Below are 12,168 nucleotides of genomic sequence, written 5' to 3' on the forward strand. Positions count from 1 at the left end.
AGCTAATTACCACATCAAGTAGTATGTGCTTTTTTCAGCTGGTTGATTGTCCCCAAAGGAAGTGTAGAGTTTTCCCACTAGAGCACCTTTGTTATGGTTTGCCCAACATGAGGTATCTGGTTTACTTGTAGGTAGTGTACTGAATCCTACAGCGGGCCAGGTTCCAGATTGAGACTGATTCCTTCCAGGTGGTATTTGGTTTCCTCTCAGTACGCAAAAGCTGCTAGGGTTTTCTTGAGTTCCAACATACAGCCTGCCACACCTCTGTTGCCAGGGGTGAAGACTCTTTCACTCCCTGAACAGCTCCCTCTTGGCAGTGCTTGGCTGTGCTCCAGACACTTGCAGTGAGACAGAATCCCTATCAATTAAAAGTGAGGTTTATGGTCTCAGCTATGTATAATATTCTCTAGTTTCAGAAAATCCCCTATCTTGCCACTACACAACCACACTGCATGGCAGTGCCATTCAGTGCCTAGCTCTATCTCACAAATAGCTCCCTCCATGTGCCCCGGAAGGGCCCGTTGCACAGCGCCACCCTGCCACCACCAGTCCATTGTGCCAAGAGTGCCCTGTGCACTACACTCCAGGGAGAGGCATGATCGCGCCATAGGCCGTGACCAGGCAAGAGTCACAGAGAGGAATCATTCTGCCAGCACAAGCATCCCCTCTAAGCCTCAAACCAAGTGGCTGTCACAGAGCCACACCCACCAGACTCTGTGTGGGAGAAAATAAGTACACAGACGTGCAACCTAACCACTACACATGGGAGACGATCCCAAAGTTGTGCCAGGGGGTTTGAGGGGGGACAACCTTTTGGTGTCAGATCTTTGGGTAGCAGGTTCTACAGCCATTGGGGAGAGGAGTTGGCCTAATGGCTAGGGCGGTCGACCTCTACTCTGGGGAACCGGGTTCGAGTCATGGCAATGACACTGAACATCCTGTGATTCTGAGCAAATCGATTAATCTCCCCGTGCCTCACAAAAATGAATGTGTCCTCATGTAACGTAACTGGTGCTATGTAAAGCACTCTGATACCTGATACCGGGTCAAGTTTGCGCTATATAAAAACTCCGTAAAAAAATATTTGTTCAGCGAGGTAGCTGATCCGTTCACTGCTGCACCATGTTGGAAAAGTCACCTACCTAATTAACTACTTCAGGGCAACACAAGAAACTAACAGAACCAATAAAAGATCCTTGTTGGCCCACTATGCAGGGGAAAAAATATACAATCTATTCAAACATCTCCCTGGTGCCGGGGCTTACAATGACACAGCTCTAAGAGAACGCACTTTGATCCCCAACTCCACCTGGACTTTGAACACTTTAACCTGTGGTACGTGCAGCAGCCTGAAGGGGAATCCATTGATATGTTCTATGAATACTTACATGAGACAGTGAGCACTTTCACCAATGATGATTAATCAAAAGAAATTCTGGCCCAGCTCATACAAGGTAGCAGATATGTAACGTTGGGAGACCTCATCCTGTGTCAGCCGGGAATAAGCCTCAATTACATTCTAATCCTTTCACACATGCATGACCTGTCCACATCCTACACAGGAGAAATGGAAATAGCTCTCAAGGCCAGCAAGTCCATCTCACAACCAAGTAAATAGTCAACCATCAAGACGGAAGTCCTCAATGCGATACGAAGGCGATCCGCAACATGAGCGTAAAAGTCCACAACACCAGAGCCCAGTTTCGAAATTGCGGAAGGGAAGAACGTCCACTAGAGAAGCTGTTCAGCCCAGGGAAAGACATGCTCCATCTGTGGGCAGCTGAATCATTTTACAAGGGTCGGTCGAGCGAAGGGAGGAGTCGAGGAAAGAAGGTGAAGGCTATGCCATTGACGGCAATCTGAAACCTCGTGCTTAAGGGTTTGGACCAATGTAGCTCCAAATGCTGCTCATCGTGGGCACACACTGACCATGAAGAAGACCTGTCGGAGGCCAAAACATGTATCCAATATCATGCAGAGCACTAATGAAACAGGCAGGAAGCTGCAACCAATATGTGAGGAGATGGTGACAGGAACAACCATCAAATCACTGATTGACACAGGAGGACCAGTAAATGTTATGAGTAGCGAGCAGTACAACAATCTAACACCATAGCCTGTCCTGTACCCTACCAAGATGAGACTCTGTACGTATGGCAGCCAATGACCACTATTGTTAGCCGTGGTGATATACCTGATGGTAGAGAACGACGAGAGAGAAACACCGGCCAGGTTCCACATTGCCTGGGAAAGGGCAGAGATATGATTGGGCTGCCAGTCGGCTGAGGAGAGCTGAAGACCTTGGACTAGAAACCTTTGCATGTGCTCTCCAAGCCACACAGATAGACCACATCCCAGTACAATTTCTGAAGGTTTTCTAAGGACTGTGGTGCCTTAAAGAACCACCTGTGAAGCACATAGAGAAGTCGGGAGAGTGCCGTTCCGTTTGCTGCTGCTTGTGGAACAAGATCTTGAGACGCTCAACCAGCTTGATGCCATTGAGAAGGTATCTGACCCAGCTCCCTGGGTATCCCCAATGGGCATTGCAGAGAATGGCCAAACAGCCAGGAACAATCAGGCTCTGCATCAACATGTTTACCCAACAGAGCAATCAAAAGGGAGATGAACAACACCCCTACAAAGGATGATACAATTACTGACCTGAATGGAGCAAAAGGTTTCTCCATATTGGATCTTAATGCAGGATATCATCAGCTACTACTAGACCAGGACAGCTGCTATATCGGATATGTATCGACTTACCTAGGCCTGCATTGCTGCATACAGCTGAACTTTGAAATGTCCTCTGCAGCAGAGATGTTTCAGAACTCTCGCTGGCCTACAAGGTGTCATGAATATCAGTGACTATCTTCTCAAATGGGCAACCCTTGAAGCACACCACCACCGCCTGCAGGCTACACTGCAGCGACTCCGCGAACATGACCTCAAGCTACACTGTGAAAAGTGCTTTTTCTTTGAGTCACAGATTTAGTCCTTCGGCTATGTATTCACAAAAGGTGGGCTTAAGGTAGATCCCAGGAAGTTAGAAGCAAGTGCAGCGTAACGCCACTGAAGTTCACAGCTTCCTGGTAATGACCATATACTGTGACTACTTCATACCAGCCTTTCAATGCTGTCCGATCAACCCCGAGCACTAACGAAGACTAAGACTGATGGGAACTGGGCATAGGGTCAGAAAGGAGACCTGGCATTTGAAACCATAAAACAAGCCTTGATTTATGGTGCCCTAATGAAATATTTCAAGCCTGAAAAAGAGACAGAACTACTTATGGATGCCAATCTGGTGGGTCTTTGAGTGGTGTTGACCCCTTAAAGACCCCATTGCTTTTGCCAGCTGGATGCTCACTGCCACAGAGACTCAATACGCCCAGATTGAGAAAGAAGCCCTGACAATAAAATGGGGTTGCAGACACTTTCATCTTTACCTTTGCTGATAGGAGTTCAAAGTAATTACTGATCATCGGCCCCTGGTTTCCCTGTTTGGAGGAATTGCCCTTTACCCACCACCACTTCTCAAACGATGGGCAGTACAACTACAGCAGTATCAAGTCACCATAGCATACATGCATGGGGCAAAACATCCTACAGACATTCCCTCTTGGCATTCAGTGGTCCAGAAAGGGAGCCAAGCCAATGCCATCTTGGTGACTGGAGACTAGGTGTGGACAGTGAGCGAAACCCCATGGCCGAAGGCATTCACTGTTCTAGAAATCCGACAAGCCACTCTTGCAGACAAAGTGCTCCGGAAGGTCAATATCACCCTTCAAGAAGGGAGGTGGAAAATATTCCTGAGGGATGCCCACTAGTGGCTAACCCCTGAGAGAGAGCGATTTTCACAACTGTGGAGGGCGCAGAATGAGCTTCGTGCAATCCCAGACGAGTTGCTGCTATGAGGGCACTGCATCGTGATGTCAGCAACACTGTGCAAGAGAGTAATAGAGCTAGCTCACACTCCTAGCCAAGGAGCAGCAAAGACAAGAGCCCATCTGGGAGGAAATGCTTGGTTGCCAATTTGCCAGGACTTCATGCCACAGATGATGACATGGTGAAAGACTTTACTGGTTGCCAACTAACAAATGGAGCAGAGGCACCGGCAGCAGTAGCCACAGAAGAAATCTGTGAGAAACCATGATCAAAAGTCAGCCTGGACTTTGGCGGCCTGGGTGGAAGTTCTGTATGCTGTACAAGAGAAAGCTGTGGACTTTGACTGCAGTCATAATAGTGGTGGCTGCTATTTAATGCCAGTGGGTGGGGAGCCGTTTGCGGGGGGAGGTGGAAGGTTCTCTTCGCCCGCTTCCAAGACAGAAACAGGAAGCACCCAGGCTTCCAGGCTCACCTAAGCCAATCACAATGCTGCAATGCAGCGTTGTGATAGGTCTGAGCATGTGGTTCGGTGCTCAGACGGAGACAGGGAGCCTGGTCATGTTCTCCACCCAGGCTATAATGTGGCCTGGGGGGAGAAGTTGCAAAGTCCGCATGACTGTTTGGCTGGCTCGAGACGGCCGGGCAACCTGTCTGGTGCACTTAAGAGAGTGCAAACTGGTCCTCCTCCAGTTCTACTGTTCCCGCCCAGTCCCGCCTCGGCCCTACCCAGCTGAGAAACAACGGGGAAAAAAATGATAATAACAAAGAGGTATTATCTTTTATATATTTCCATTTTAAACTGCACAGTGGGGCGACGCTCCTCCACCTTAGCGGAGGAGCCGCTCCTGAGTAAAAAGGTACTCTAGTATCTGACCAATGAGACACTGAGATAGCAGCCCAAAATGTCACCTGGTTTAAAAATGTGAGAACACCCATAGGGGGCGAAGGTAATGCCTCTGACGGAAGCACCAACTGGGACAATGGTGAATCCTAGGAAAGAGATCCAGGGTGAACCAACAACCACGACAACTGCAGCAGTCTGAGTGTGGTGAGCAGAGTATAGTACTTTTTCCTGCCCGGGTCTCCATATTAGCTAAGAGGATGCCGAACCAAGAGACCCGGGTGGTCCCAGAAGCACCATGAACCCGTTGGTACATCATCCGCCCCAATCCAACTCCAAGACAGAGACTCCGAGAATTAGCTTTAAGGGCCTTTCGACTTTATATGGTTTTGATTTACGAAATAAATTATTTTTGGCTGACCGACTGACTTTGTGTGCCTAGTCCGAATATTACCGCAAGTGGACTAATTGTGGACTTACGCTGGATGGGATGTAGTGAGACATGTGGCTCATAAAAATGACCCCCTGACCCATGTCACTGTAGCATGCAACCCTACGGCCGGGAGCAGCCGCATGGGATCAATAAAGGGGACTAGGACCGCTCGTGGCCCATCCCAAAAAGTATAAGGAAAAGTCTATGTGCTTACATAGTGGCATTATCACCAGGTCTGGCAAGGTGTTTTGCCAGCCTTGCATGGTTTAGTAAGCTTTGGGCATTTGTTTGTTTGAACTAGTCGCGGCTGGCATGACTTGCGAGTGGAGGGGCAGGGTCCCAGGGTAGGGGCGGCTTGATTTAAAAAATACATTTTAAAAAACTTGCCAAGTCCCATGTCGTCTCCACTCCTGACCTCCTACTGTCCTGTCGCCAGCAGGAACAAGAAGCAAGTAGCCTCCCTCCTCTAAGCCAATCACAACGCTGCAACGGCAACATTGTGATTGGTTGTTACAGCGCCCAGCCAGGCGCCTATGAGGAGGCCATTTTCTCCATATAGGCTGTATTGCAGCCAACATGGAGAAAGGGCAGAGTGTGCATGACTGGTTTGGGTGGCCCCAGAGGGCCGACCAAACAGTCAGCTTCCTCAGCAGTGGGCAAGCCACTCCTCCCCTGCCCGAGAGCAGACCCTACTAAACCCTTCTGCTCTCTCGCAGTGCGAGAATCAGAAACATGAAATGGTAGTTATTACCATTTTATGTTTCTGCTTCTCGCACTACGAGAAAGCAGCGAGGCGACGCTTCTCCACCCTATTGGAGGAGCCGCCCCGGCGGCCTGTTTGCTTCTTTTTTCCGTGCTACGGAAAAGCATATTTCACATTTTTGGTAGGTGCGCTCAGAGTGTGATTACAGGCGCCCGTCTGGTTTACTCGATTCAGCTTTATGAGAAGGGTTACCCGAGGGGTTGTATGTTTGCGCCTCAGATTTTTCCTCTACAGTAAACGGGCTGATATAATAAAGATTTGAAACCAAACACAAATTCATGAAAGCCGTATTACAGAGTTCTCTGTAATAGCCACTGCCTATTATATCATATCTTGATAAATGGTGAAATAACAAAAATATCTGACCTTCGAGAATCTTTTTTCTACATTCGTCTTGTTAGTAGTCTTCCTGAGGCCGGGCGCAAAAGCCTAATGCAGGACCCTCGGGACGCTTCTTCCGTGCTTGCCAGGTGCCGTAAGCATCTGTTTCTGAGTAGCGCGAAAAAGAGAATCCACGGCGTCTGGTTCCATCTAGCGGTACAATGATATATCCTGCCTCTTTATTAAGAAAGACGACAGGCCAACTTCAATTAAAAAAAATCATTAAAAATCTATAAATACATTTTGCTAAGAATGTGGGGCCCTGTTTAGATAGTGGCCTGCGTTGTCATGCCCCCTAGACGCCCTGTTCAGGTGCTTTTTATCCCACTCTAGAAATGTGCATAGTTGAGGCAAATATTAGTTTACCTGTGCCAGTATTGTTACACCCTAAAGCAAATAGTTGCCTCCCACGTCGCACTGAGTCTCTGAGAGCACAGTGGCATACAGGCTGTAATTTTCGTTATCATTGAAAGGCGCAGAAGCCTCCTCCTTACCCTGTGGGCATCAGGGGCGGCTCTAGGCTCATGGTGGCCCTGGGCAGGGAGCGTAGGTAGGGGGCCCCGGAAGAGGGGGTCTGGGCGGTGCGGAGCGCGGAGGCTATTGAAGAGGGGGGGTCAGGGTGTTTGGAAGTGGAACAGAGCCGGAGGCCGCCAAATCCCTGCCAGGGGCCACCACGCAAATATGTATCCATCCTCGGAGGATTATTATATTAAGTATATATATTGGTATGGTGGCCCCTGGGATCTGGTGGCCCTGTGCAGGTGCACAGCTTGCACATGCCTAAGGCCGCCCCTGTGGGCATTTGCCACCATCTTCCGAGATAAACACTTTTCTTGCTCCTTTTTGACGGAGAAGGTAGGAAACGTGTATTTATGCATGGTTTGTTCCAGGTCTTTCCTGCAAGATCCAGTGAGGAGAACCGTGGTCCTGCATCAGTGCATTTCCCCATAGCCACAGACTGCGTAAAGCACTTTGGTACATTAGATCTTAGCATCCAGGGCTCTTGTGTGTATTCCGGCCTCTCCCTCTGCACCTGAAAATCTACTAATGGATTCCTTTCACTTCGCATGATATAAGGGTTAAAGGACGCCGTGTCCGCACATTAAACGGATATTGCAAGACATAAAACAGTTTTTTGACCATTTAAAGTCAGGGAACTTCGATGTGACTCTCTGTACTCTTTAAACATAGGGCCGAGGGAATTTTATTCCTTCGATTACGTAGTATCAGGCGCGCAACACCCATTGGGCTAACGGAGCTTCATCCCCCCCGTCGTGTGTGTCAGCCCGGGCAGAAACAGCTTCGCGGGCTGTCGAGCATCTCATTGCAGCCGCACCCGAGTACTTAACATGAAGGAATAAGAGGCCCTCGGCCCTATGTTTGAAGAGTACGGAGAGTTCCTGCAAAAACGGCCCTGTAACAAAATCGGCCTGAAACCGGCCCTGGCAAAGAGCTCGGCGCCCCCCCCCCCGCCCCCCCCCCTGGGGGATGGTGGGGCAGTTGAGCTCTTTGCCATGGCCGGTTTGGGTTCCCAGTCCAGCCCTGCTGCCCAGTGAGATATTCGGAATGACACCTTCGCCTGCTTGGTAAAAGGGAGGTAATAGAGGCCCATCTGCCTCCAGAAAGGCCACTCAGACCCCCACTGGCCCGCTGGCAGCACAGACACAGCCCAATTCGGCCACCACACTGGCCAAAAAAAGTGCCCCACAGCTGCAACTCCAATACCTGCCATTGCCCAGGTGCACACCTTACCAATCCAACCCTGCTCACAGTACCTGCAGGCATTGCAATGTCCCAAGTCAACTGTAATGGCCTGGTTACTTACTGGTAAGCTTCAATACTCCAACCTTTGGTCATCTTCGTCACAGTTATTACCCTTCGACTTTGCCCGATCAGCCTGTCTTAGCCTATGGAAAAACAAGTGTCTTCTAATACCTACAAAAGTCCAATTGGTCGCACACTGCTTGTCCTACCAGCGTGTTACCCCAAAGCATTGTGGTCCTTGAAGTAAGCATCAGCGGTCTTCTAATACCTATAGTTTTCTTCTATCCGTCTCTGGAGCCTCATCCTTTCCTGGGGTAGAAAGGAGGCAACGACTAATCCCACTGCTTGTTATAAAAAGCTGCGTCTCTGAACCACTCTGACGCTTCCAAATGGGGAAGAGGGAGCGAGATTCAAGGACTGTGATAAGGAACACCACTGGTTGGAGTAATGAAGGTTACCAGGAAGTAACTATGTCATTACCGCCTTACCCATCTTCCTCATCCCAGTTCTTTCACGTTACAGATCTACTACAGCCGTAAAAGAGGCGTGTCCGCAGTACTCAGTACCACACATGGACCGCACCAAAGACCAAAAGTGTATACCATCCCAGTGATTCAATTATTTAGCAGAAAACAAAACTACATCTTCTAATCAATCAAAAGAGAGCTCAACACTGAAAAACCAAAATAATACAATTAGCAGGTCAATTTTCCCCCACCTGCCACATGCAACATTCACGAAAGTGTTGGGAGATGCCCAGGTGGGCACATCACAAATGTCTTTAATGGATGCACCTCTAAAGGCTGCCCAAGATAAAGAAACTAGTCTATTAGATCTACCCATAATGGGTGATGGCAAATCAACTCCTGCAGCCTGATACCAGACTGAAAAAGCAAACTAAATCCAGTTGCTCAAAGATGCAATAATGGAACGATGACCACTGCTAGCTAAACCATAAGTGACAATCGCAAATCTACTGACCTAAAGGAAGCAATCCTTTCAGATAAATCGAAAGAACGCTATGTGCATCTAACATATGAAGAGCAATCTTCAAAAAGGAAAAAGAATACAAAACTGGGAAAACACAAGACCCGGGAAGGAAAAGTAATCTGAAAGGATCTTGGGCACAAAAGACTGAGCTAGATAAAAGACTACTTTGTCCTGAAAAAATCAGAGAAAAGAAGGCATGGAAAGCACAGCCCCATATTACCCTAAACAACAGCTTGAATAAATTGCCACTAATGAAAAATACCTTCACAGTGAGAAATTTAAACCTAACCTTTTCTAAAAATTCAAAAGGGTCTTTCTGAAAGAGCTGAAGAAGAAGGGGAAGGTCCCAGGGAGGAACCGGAATATGGATCTCGAAAAGCCTGAATAGTTGCCTCTGAACTCTAATCAAGGAGACAGTCAATCCTAAAAGAAATCCATCTCTAATAAAATCTAATTTGTTCCCTGGGTCACAAGAAGACCTTTGCAAACCAAGATTCAAAATTACACCAATTGTGATTAAAAACTCTAAGTGTGTCTGGCCTCCCAGACTGCTGGATAGTTAAATCAACTTCCTTTGAACCCCAATGATTGACATAGGCAGGAGTTACCTGAACACCTGTCTCACAAATCTGGCTTGATTCTACAACTGGGGGGAGGGAGGGAATGAATTTGGTTCAGCTAAACTGCTAGTTCCTTCCAGTTTAGAGAATTGGACCTTTTTTCCTGAGAGCAGAAACCCTAGGGTGAATCCTCTTCAAGATTGCTTCCCATTCCAACCCACTGGCATCCAAGGTCATAATCTCAGGTGGAGGGTCTAAGAACCATTGAAGGGATCTGGAATCCAAGCCTCCTAGTTCTCCAAACTCAGTTCTCAATGTTATAGGATCTTATGCGGGAGGGACTGCAGATGTACTCTGGCCCAAACAACCCCCTAAAGGCAAGCCGCCAAGTACCCCAGTACCCTCAACCAATCTCTCACTATTGCTCGGGGCGTAGACAACAGGCTTCACAAGGGAACAATCCATTTGTAGGTTTTTTCCCTTTTGGAAGAAAACCACAATCCAGGCGTATGGGAAAAAATACTCCAATGTGAAGGAACTAGATGGCACTTGGCCAAGTCCAGAAGAAATCCAGGGCTCTGGAGAATTTTGCAAACTCTTCTGGCATCTATGTACTTCTTCGAAAGAGAAACAGAAATTAGCCAGTCATCCAGATGCAGAAAGACATGGATTCCCTTTAAAAGAATTCAACAAACCAGTGCAGTGCCTAATTTGTGAAACATTAAGTACCAGGGCCCATATATACTTCAAAAGAGCACTGCAACTAGCAGTATCCACTGTCCTTGCCAGCACTGATGCTACATGCCACCCGCCACACTGGCAAATGTAACTGTTTAGAATATTCTAGGTCTCCCAAAGCTGTAAGAATTCCTAGGCATGCTGGTATCATTTTTTTTAAATATGTATTGCATTATTAATCACGCTGCTAATGTTCTCTGTCTAAATGTAAATAGACATCTCCACCATGTGGTGTAAAGTCATAAAAATGTGCATATATCAAAAATCAAGTGCTGGTGCCGAGCCCAGGCAAACACTGGCACAAATTAAACACTACACAAGTGGGGCTATTACCTTGGTGAACACTCTTGGAGCTGAACCTAGACAAGAAAAGGCACTTGGAACTAGTAGTGAAGGTCCAAGAAACTCAAGCAGAGGAATCTTTGGGAACTTGGATCAATCTGGATCTGTAGATATGTGTCCTATAGGTTTAAATGAGCCAAAAACCTCCCGGAGAGGAGCAGCAAAATTGACTTAAAGGCCGCCATCTTTAGTGACCGATATGGAATAAAGGAACTCATGCTTGGTGCGTTTAGAAACCAGAATAGAAAGGAATAACAAAACTGACGAATATCTTAATGTCAAACTTTTACAGCAGCTGACATGGAACTCCTTTTGTAACCATATTTATTCAATATGTTTACAAAATGAGTTCCATGTGAGCTGTTTTAAAGGTTTTGCTTTATAATACCCAAGTTTGCATGAACATATTGGTTGCTCTTGTTCTATTGAGATAGGACCTATATCTGAATGTGGCAAAGAATTACTGCTGCTTTAAAAAAAAATGTTACTCCTTGAAGAAGAGCCTAACAATGACCTGGGCAAGGCAAACGTGCAGACTGGCGAAAACAAATTGTTGTGGTTCTTCTCGGAACGTAATTAGATAAACCTTCTCTGTTATCCAAAACCCAAGCATCTGCCAGATTTCGCGAACGTTCTTCAGAATGCCAAAGGCACAGCCTTTGAGTAGTGATGATTGTAAAGGGAAAAGGGCAATTTACAAAGGCCTTGAGTTAGGATTGACCAGAAGATGGGACCCTCCAGCCATGACCCATTCCATGAAAGCGGTACAAAAGGGGGTGGTGATGGACGGAGCATCTGAACCAATCAAACACTCACACCCAGTCAAGGTCAGGGTTTAATCCATCACCAATCTTTAGCCAACTCTGCCACCCAGTTCAGACATGGCCATATGCAAATCAGTCTGACCCTGTGCCTCATGGGAACAGTCCAGCCCGAACTGCCAAGCCATGTCTTCCCTGGACCGGAAACAAGCTTCAGAGGACTGGTTTCTGGCATTACAGCCGTCTTCAGCCAGGCTTGCTTGAATCCAGTGGCAAAGTGAGCAAGGGACTCACGTCTGAGCATACCCTGCCCACTTATGGTGAACAAAGCGGTACAAAAGGGGGTGGTGATGGATGGAGCATCTGAACCAATCAAACACTCACACCCAGTCAACAGATCTGGGTTTAATCCATCACCGTTCTTTAGCCCATTCTGCCACCCAGTTCAGACTTGGCCATATGCAAATCAGTCTGACCCTGTGCCTCATGGGAACAGTCCAGCCCAAACTGCCAAGCCATGCCTTCCCTGGACCGGATTCAAGCTTCCTAGGACCGGTTTCTGGCATTACAGTCTTCTTCAGCCAGGCTTGCTTGAATCCAGTGGCAAAGTGAGCAAGGGACTCACGTCTGAGCATACTCTGCCAACTTATGTTGAACAAAGCGGTACAAAAGGGGGTGGTGATGGACGGAGCATCTGAACCAATCAAACA

At 47.5% G+C, this 12,168-nt stretch overlaps 1 protein-coding gene across 2 annotated transcripts in view; it reads left to right on the forward strand.

Annotated features, from left to right (window-relative positions):
- The window catches only part of LOC147678424 (calpain-5-like), a 122,955-nt gene that overhangs the window by 61,258 nt on the left and 49,529 nt on the right, over positions 1-12,168 (forward strand). The gene's annotated exons all lie outside the window — the stretch shown is intronic.

Source organism: Lissotriton vulgaris, chromosome 12 (assembly GCF_964263255.1).
Source record: "Lissotriton vulgaris chromosome 12, aLisVul1.2, whole genome shotgun sequence".
NCBI classification, from domain to species: Eukaryota; Metazoa; Chordata; class Amphibia; order Caudata; family Salamandridae; genus Lissotriton; species Lissotriton vulgaris.